The sequence below is a fragment of the Egretta garzetta genome, unplaced genomic scaffold (assembly GCF_000687185.1).
Source record: "Egretta garzetta isolate BGI_Z169 unplaced genomic scaffold, ASM68718v1 scaffold206, whole genome shotgun sequence".
NCBI classification, from domain to species: Eukaryota; Metazoa; Chordata; class Aves; order Pelecaniformes; family Ardeidae; genus Egretta; species Egretta garzetta.
The window spans coordinates 2,060,583-2,068,973 of record NW_009259984.1 but is presented as its reverse complement, the minus strand read 5'-3'; positions in this window follow the sequence as shown (position 1 = coordinate 2,068,973).

Genomic DNA, 8,391 nt, shown 5'->3' with positions numbered 1-8,391 from the left:
GGCGGGGGCGGAGCCCGAGCCCTGGCGTACCGGTTTCCCTCTGGGAAGGGCCCTCGGGAGGCTCCGGCCTGTGTGGCTCCGCGGGGAGGGGGGCGTTGGAGCGCCTCGCCTCGCCGCGCACCGTGCGGCGCCCCTGCCTGCCCTCGCCGGGGTACCGCGCTTTTGCTCGCTCCCGTGGCGTGTTTGCCGGTGTTGGTAAGCAGGGCCCGGGGGGCTGTGGAGTTTGAAGCGTATCACGGAGCTGCGCTGCCGAGGTTGCTTTGCCCGGACGCCCCCGTTTGGTTTCTGCAACCCTTGCTGTGCCCAAGAGCGTCTCCGTTATCTGCAGAATGCAGTCGTGCTCTTGGGATGACTCCTGGAGACCGGCCTTTTCGTGCCACGCTAAGAGATACAAAGCCCCCCCCAAAAGACTCCTAAACCACTTTGTTATCTAGTCTGACCATCAAAAGACTCCTAAAACACTTCATTGTCTAGTCTGGTATCTTTGTTTCCTGTGAAAAGTACGGTGAGACTTCATGAACGGCTTGGACTTAAACCAGCGTATTCCCTGCTGGCACTGCTGCCTTTTGCTAAAGTACAAAATCATGCTAACGATTTGCCCAAGAAATACTTAATAACAGTTTCACCATCACTGCTGGAGTTGTAGGAGCTATTCTACATAAGGTTTTTTGCTATTTGTGGAAGGCTAGTACTCTGTTCTCATGCTTTTCTTCCATCTTTCCCTCTTCAGTGTGCATAACTGCCTGTTAAGGTTCTATGTGGTTATTTGAGAAAGTTTTAAACAAAAAGATAAAAGTACGTAGTAATTAGTCTTGCAGGTGCATGGCATTAACAGTTCTTGTCAGGAATACACTAAAATGTGCTTCAGATCCACATGCTGGCATCTGTCAGGCAACTTGCTTCCCATGTGTTTTTGGTATCATCTGACTAATTCAGTTTTTCGTTAGCTTTTAGCCCAAAGGCTGATTTTTCCAGTCCTTGCTTGCTTTTCAGTTCACAGGTATAACAGTTGGTATGGTATAAAAACTTAAATACTGGAATTTGGCTGTAATGATGTTTTTTGTTAATGAATGTTGGTTTTGTTCAAGTAAATCTTCTGCTGCCTTTGGCAGGTGAGTAAATCGTGGTAGTTTTCCAAACTTGTTTACATATCTAAATGGATGAAACTTAATGGCTTACTAGAACAAAGTCATAAACTAAAAAGGTGGAAACAAGACCTTGAAATCAAACCATCAGCATTTCACTTTTGGTTGAGAGGGTTTTTGTGAGCCCTTGAGCAGGCAATGTGTTTGTCAGTTATCATCTCTGGGCCTTGACCGTGTGAATATATAGTATTTTCTTCCTATGTAACAGGAGTATCTCCCTTCTGAGCAGAGCCAATGTTTCCTCTGCATGAACTCTGGCTTGTGCTAGGTGATCCGAGAGGTTATTGCCCCCCTGGCTGCCTGAGCTTTAAGTTGAAATTAGTGGTTTGATCTGGACTGTTTGGCTAAGCTGCTCTGAATGCAGTAACAGAGTGTACACTTGCACAATATCCTGCTGGTTCTCAGGTGCTTAAAGAAGTTGTTCTGTTCCCTTCCATGCACAAGCTTTGGCACTTGTCCGACTGCACAGAGAGCCAGGTCAATTTATTAACTGGATCGCTGGGCGAGCGAGTTGAACTAGCTTGTACTGTGAGGTGAGTGCCAGAGCCAGCACCAGGGATGGAGCCTTGAAGTGAAGAGTTGGGGAATGACACTGCCGCTTTCAAGGCCAGCGGGCTGTCATATTGCTGCAGCTGCATTACCTACTGCACCCTAAAAAGCCCCTACGTGCCTGCTTCTGTGGATGGTGGTCTCTGACAGAGGAGAGGCCAGGGCTGCTGGAAGCTGTAGCTCTGTAAGTTGCCAAGTGTGATTCAGCAATGGCTGCCTGAAGGCCTTCTTCGTCTCCTCCTGGAGCTGGCCTCGGGTGCTGAAAAGTTAAATATGCAGCATGTGACTAAGGCCTCTCTGTGAACATAATCTGCACTGCATGCGTGTGGGGTTAGCAAGGGGATGCTGAGCCTTTAGCTGTGAAAATATCTAATACATCTGCTCAACTAAAGATTGTACTGCAAGTAGATTGCTGTATGTGAGCTGGTCGCCAGCTTTGTATTCAGCTGAACATAAATGTTTGCATGTATGTATGCATTTGTAGTAAGAGCAGGCTGTTGCAGAGATGGTGGCTCAGGCATGTTTGAAGGACTGGTTGATTTCTTCCCTGAACCTATTAAAACACCATATTTTCAGGTTGTTATGGTTCAACTGCCAAAACTTGCCTTGTGTTAAAATCGGGCAAGCTGTAAAACCCAAACGCCTCCCTTACTTGCCTCTTCACCTACAAGCACACTCAGATCTGTGAAACAAGTAGTTATTGGTACTTCATGTGATTTATCTGAACTTGAGCTGAAGCTACACTTCCCTGACAGAAATCCTTCCTTATTAAAGCTGCTTTCAGAGACCTCAGCAACTCCCTTGGACTCCATGGCAATTCAGGTTTCTCTAAGTTGGCTCTTCCAGAAGCAATCCAGCTCTGAGCTGATGGACAGCACTAGGCTGGTTCAGGTCACTAAGGTGGCAGAGAAGCTGCGGGTTACATACTGGAAATGTGGTGGCTTAAAGTGGTTTGAACTGTTGAGGTAGTTCACCCTCAGGTTGTTCCTCCCACCCTTGGGCTGGCATTCTTTCAGTCATGCTTGCACCGGTACTCATGATCTCCACGAAAACGTGTTGCTTTTCTGGAGAAAGTGTGGTAGGAGTGAGAGTGGTTGCTTGAGTCAGTTCTTTGATGTGGCCCATCGTTCCTTGGTGCTAATGCTGGCAAGCGGAGAGGCTGAGAACTGGTAACTGGAGTTGGGGAAGTGGGGTGGGAGTGTGCTGGGTACCCCTTTCAGTAGCACTTTGCGTGATTCTGGTTCCACAGTCACCTCAAAGTGTGCTAGCTCAGCTGTCAGACTGTCAACCTGACCTGTGGAGCATGGTTTTACAAAGCAAGCAGTGGATCAAAGAAGAATCACAAAGAATCACAGAATGGCAAGGGTTGGAAGGGACCTCGGGAGATCATCTAGTCCAACCCCCCTGCTAAAGCAGGTTCACCTAGAGCATGTTGCACAGGACTTTGTCTAGGCGGGCTTTGAATATCTCCAGAGAAGGAGACTCCACAGCCCCCCCTGGGCAGCCTGTGCCAGTGCTCTGAAGCACGGGGGGAAGTGTTAACCTGCAGGGCGGGGGAAGGAGATCCCTTGGGGTGTCTGGACTGCCGGAGGATTCATCACAGCAGCACAGCCTGAGTGCAGCAAGCGTAGACCAGCCTGACTTGCTTTAGCAGCACTGAAATAGTATCAGTAACTGCTCTACTAACCTAGGGGTTGGTTAGCCTCTTCGGGATGTGTTCAGTTTGTTGGTTGAGCCTTGTGCATTTAAAGGCATTTAAAGCAGCTTGCCCAATACATGAAATGCAGCATACAGAGAAAATAAGCTTGATTGTATTCATATTTTTATCTGAAGTTGGATAGATTCTTGGAAGTACTATCAGTGCTTGTATGGATGTGCAATGGATGTGAAGAAAATATTTCTGTGAGAGAATAATTGGTGTAAATATTACCGTGGAACGCTTATTGGCAGTAGGTTTATTATCTGGAGCCCTTGGTGCTCAATTCATGTTTAGCATTACAATATCTTAACAAAACCAAACCCTGTTTCGTATCTGCAGTGGCTCCTTTGAGTAGGGTTATCCTGAATTGTGCGGTAGCGTCGGGACTCAGTTTTTCATTGCAGCTATTGTGGGTTAAAAGATTTTTAGGACAGACCACTTCTGAGTGCTCAAAGGCCAAGGGGTATTTAAGAAAAGTACCGCTAAACACAAGTTCACATCAAAACTACCAGTTCCTGCAAACTGTATCTAAACAATTGAGAGGTTTTAATTAAATGCTAGGGAAGAAGTTACAGGTGGTGGTGTTGGAGATTAGGTTAGGTGGTTATGGGTTCCCTTTGGCCTTGATTTATATGCTAAACTTGCTATTTTGGACTTCTGAAGCATTTGTTGTCCATGCACAAAATCATAAGTCAAAATAAAATCTGGCTGATGTTGTACTTCATGGTTAGGCACACTTTGTCACAACAAATTTTTTTCTAGATTACTGTTATTTTAGTGGATTATTTTTAAACACACTGATATTTGACTAAGCTCCTTTTCATCTTTTATGCATTAAAATCATAATCCCATTGCACAGTTATGCACTTACGCATATTTATTAAAAAACATAAAGTGTGGGGTTTTTTTTTTAACCTCAAATATTTTGGGTTTTACCTTTACAGTCTTCGAAGGTTAAAAAGTTTTCTAAGAGGAAAGCAACATCCAGTGTGTTTTCTGCTGTACAGGTCTAATATTTGCTGCTTGTACTTTGACAGCCTATGCTAAAGCTCTCACGTACTTGTTTAGAGGCTTCGCTTCCGAGGTGAATGGGCTCTGACGATCTGAAGAGGCACCTCTGTTTTCTGGAGGCTTGAACTTGCTATATGGGCTTTCGTGCCTCTGGTAGAAAAATTCTAGGCATTGCATATTGAAAATGTATAAAAATGTTGAATTCAAGACTTGGTATTGAAGCAAGTGCTGGTGGACTTGGTACAAGAGCATACAGGTGTAGAATTTAACTGTTTCCTCTGCTTTATGTGAAAGGTCATTTAAAAAGCGGCAAATTAGATATAATGATTCTTCTGTATAACTTTTTTGTGTGATGTCCTTAAGTGCAATTTGGGATTTAGTTTATACCAGCTGATCAGTTCATATTTTTGGATGGTCTTACATTTGTCTTCTGTAAAGTACAGTTTTAAACTTTAATTCTGTACTTCATAATTGTGATGAGCTCTGTTCTGTTTAGTGAGTACTTTTAAGAGACTTCAGCCTTTGTGCCCCTCCCATGGGCTGTGAGGTCTGGCAATGAAAGATAAAGCAATTTGAAATTCATAAGGAGGGCGAACGTATCTTGCAGTTGAAATTGCAGTAGTAAGTATAGCTGTGTGAGTTCAGTGAAAACATAAAATATTTTAAAGTCCCGTTGGGAAATATAAAGGATAACTGAATGTAAACAGTTCTCGGTGGTTTCCAAGGCTTCTTATTTCCTTATTGATCCTTATTGATGGACAAATCACATTTGCTTGTTTCCTGGGAGGGAAAAGAGGCGCTACATTTTCCCAGCTCCTGTTTGAAGTCAGGATAGGAGCTGACTCCGTATCTTTCAACCCACATCTTTGAGGTGGAATGAGAAACAAACCGAACTTTAACGTAGTTTTTCTGATAGTGCCTCTGTTATATAGATACATTTTTGCCTCCATGGGGAAGAAGTAAAAATGTCAGTAGTTCTGTCAGGCTGAAGCAATGTATTCTGGTTAAAAACCCATTCTATTTGGAGAGGGGGCAAAACCTTTAATACTTTTATTTTTTTTCTTATGCAGGAATAAAAAACTACTCTAACTGGCCTACCATCCCACAAGTATACCTCAATGGTGAATTCGTTGGTGGCTGTGATATACTCCTCCAGATGCATCAGAATGGAGATCTCGTAGAAGAGCTGAAGAAGCTGGGAATCCGTTCAGCGCTTCTGGATGCAGAAAAAGACCAAGACAAAAAGTAAAACGAGCGAAAAAAGATGCTGTGACAGTAGTAAAGCAAATCTTCGATAAGAACGTGTTACCAGTAAGGCCTTATGTACTTTAGCTCAACAAAGGCATCTTTTTGAACTGACACTAAGATTTATCTGTGAATGTCTGTTAGCTCATGGTAAATGTAGTGATCTTGGTATTTTGATTTATGGATATTCTGAAAATCTGAGTATAACCACTGCACTATAAAGCATACATTTGTGGAAATTGTGTTTAAAACAACAACAACAAAAAAAAAAGAGTTCACTTCTAAGAGCATTCACTTCTTGATTGAGGCGGGAGTAAACCAAAAGAACTAATAATATTTTTATGGATTTTGAGTGTGTTTCTCTGTTCTTTGATACACGAACCTATGCAAACAGTGTTTGCATTCCCTTGCTCCTTTTCGAAAAGTGTTAAGTAATAGTGCATCAGTTTTGCTGTATAACTCCTGGTGATAAGACTTCCTGAGAGCCTGTAAATCTTCTGTAATCACATCTGATATAGGAGAAAAATAGTCTTCGAACAACGTAGAAGAAAAAAGTTTATATGAGAGTGCATGAAATATACTTTTATTCCAAAGGGTAAAAATAAACAGACTTGTACAAATACATGTATAATGGTCATTATTACTTTGTAACATTCTGATGGCTTTTAAAAGATTGCAAAGAATTGTGCCTAAAGATTTTATAAAACCTTTTCTACCTCTTGCAAAGCAGCTTTGCCCCCGCTTATGCACTTTGTGTATTGCAGTTCTGTGTCAGTGCTAAAACATGGGAATTGTTTAAGGCTTCAGTATTCTAGCTTGAAACAGTATGGGAGAACACTTCAGTTACTACTGTAATCTTGTATTATTTGCTAGTTATTAAGTTATCTTTTTATATTTGTTTTATTTCCAAATATTTTGTCCTGACTGCTGTGTTTCAAAGAATATGGTCTTCAAACATGGGATTAACAGATGAAATATTTCACGTAGATGAGTGCAGTAGAGAAGCTACCAAATAGATAAATATTTCTTTGTGGCAAGTCTCTGAAATCTTCAATACCTATCTAATCACATTTCTCCAAGTTAAAACAAGTTACATTAACCAGGGTAGCTTTGGCTGTACAGCAGTACTGCTGAAGTTAAAGGCTAACCAAGCTGTTTGTAAATGCAGTTTACTTTTTTTGATATAAACCAGTCTGCATGTGAATTAGGGAAATGGTTGGAAATAAACTGTATTTTATGTTGATTGCCTACAATAGTTCCTCTTTATTTTAAATGACTACTCTAATGAAATTGATACTACTTTTGATTCGAAACCCAAAATATTTTGCACTGCATAGGATAGAAAATGTGTTTCAGAGAAAGGAAAAATTATGAGCAGTCAGTGGAAGAGGAAGTCAGGACTGGAACTTGTAGACAAGAGAGTTCCGCTGCTAAGTACTTCTCCTGTCCACTTGAGCAAGCTGTTCAGTGGAGAAACTATACTTGTACATTCTTCACAGAATTTTCCAAACTGGTTACAGTAAGCTTACTGTATAGTTTCAATGCAGTCAGTATCACCAGGATTAAATACAGTGTGTGCGTGCTCTGTGTAGTCATTTGTTCATGACAGCTGCCCAGTACCAGCAGAGGTGACTGAACGGCGGCCGAGCATGGGTAAGTTGCACTCAGAGGCTGTCACTCATGACTGTTGGGCATGGAGACAGGAGTGCAGGATTTTTTTGTTCGTATACCACATCACATCCATGAAATGCAAAGCTTTAGGTATAGGTGAAGGTCACTTCCGAGCATTTCAGTGTTACCTCTCTTTGAATTCAAATTCAGTAAGCTTGCTTATGGCTAGTCTTTCACAAGTAATTTTTGCCATTCTGAATGTAAAATGATGTTTAGAAAAATAAGTGAATGTCAAAAGTCTTTGGTTATTCACATCAAAAGACCAATTGAAATGGATGTACACAGTAAAGAATAAGGTAACAAAATTAAATTGTTTTCTGCTTCAGTGGTTAACTCTTAGTCTGACTGCTAAATAAATCTATCACAAAACAAAACTCTAAATCTGCTGTTTTATAGAGCTCCATTCTTTACTATTCTGTGGAAGTTGAATATTTTTCAGTACTATCTTCTAGTATTTTAATGTAAAGGTAACTTTAGCACTGGCAGGTCTTCTTTTTCTTCTAAGCAGCAAAATTTTTCCTCCCAGCACGACTTCCTGCTTTTACCAAAACTACGAAAGTTTTTCTATTCTCTCTACTTCCTTCCCCTTAGACTTTCTAGTTTTTAATTATTTGGTTAAAATTTTGCATAACATCTATAGTAGTGTTCATATTGATCCTTTGCCTGATGGGAATGTGTTATGATTGAGCAAGTAAAAGCAGCAGTGATACCCTAAAGCACATGGGACAAAGCCACAAGAGTAGGAATATAAAATGTGACTTCTGCCTGCGTTCCCATCCAAGCTGTATCTTCCCAGGCTCTGTGTGTATGAGCAGTTGTTTTATATATGGCATGTATATAAATGCTCATGTTAATCCAGCTGCGACAAAAAAATCACCATCTACTTAAATTGTAAAACTTCAGATGTTCACAAATAGGTTATTTTGGAAGTTGACCGAGTGTGTTTTCCCCAAGAAACTAGTTCTCGGTTAGGTTGATCGTTTTAGAAGAGGGGCAGTATTCTGCACTCATCAGCTTTTGCTGTCCTTCAAACTAGCGGCAAAAGGGAGCACATGATTCCGATCCAAAAGG